Here is a 732-nt window from a genome sequence, read left to right on the forward strand (position 1 = left end):
ATGTTCATTGTGTAGATCCTGAACATTTCTTGATGAGAGTCATTTTGCAATACATCCACACCTCTAGCTGGTCAAGACCAACGAATTGTAAAGATGCTGAAGATCCATGATTGGCCTCAGAGTGTACCCTACTTTATCCAATGATGAACTGTTTTACTTGTTTGAGGGTGTGTACAATATTTTACACATGCTGTATCCATCCACTGATTTTGCCACATCTGTAGTTTTCTACTACTTCAGACAAATAAAAAGTAGAGGCATTTTGGTACAATCCTCAAGCATGGGTTCAGCCTGCAAAATATGCCAGTGTTTATAAGTCCTGGTTTTGTTCTGTTGTTATGATAGTAGCAGGTTTGTTGTCGCTACCTTTAAAATGAGTGTAAGCCACTGGGTTAATAGCAACATTAAAATGAATGACTTAATATGTATATCTTATTTAATATTAATAGTGGCAAAACAAGACCGTAAAATAAATGTAAAACGTTTGAGTGCTCCTGGAAGATTGTTCCTGATTTAACGGGAAACAGGTGCAATTTAATAAGCTATTTAAATTAGCCTGTCATTTAGGAGGAATTGTAGCCTACGTGTTGTATATACTTCTTAGAAATGTCTGGAAATTTCCATCCTGATTGGGAGTAATTTATTTTTGTTCTTTTGCTATTTATAGTTTAGTTTTTAGGATTTTTGTGCGATAAATAAACAAAAAAAAGAAAAAGGAATACCGTACAGAGA

This window comes from Ictalurus furcatus, chromosome 27 (genome assembly GCF_023375685.1).
Source record: "Ictalurus furcatus strain D&B chromosome 27, Billie_1.0, whole genome shotgun sequence".
Taxonomy (NCBI): Eukaryota; Metazoa; Chordata; class Actinopteri; order Siluriformes; family Ictaluridae; genus Ictalurus; species Ictalurus furcatus.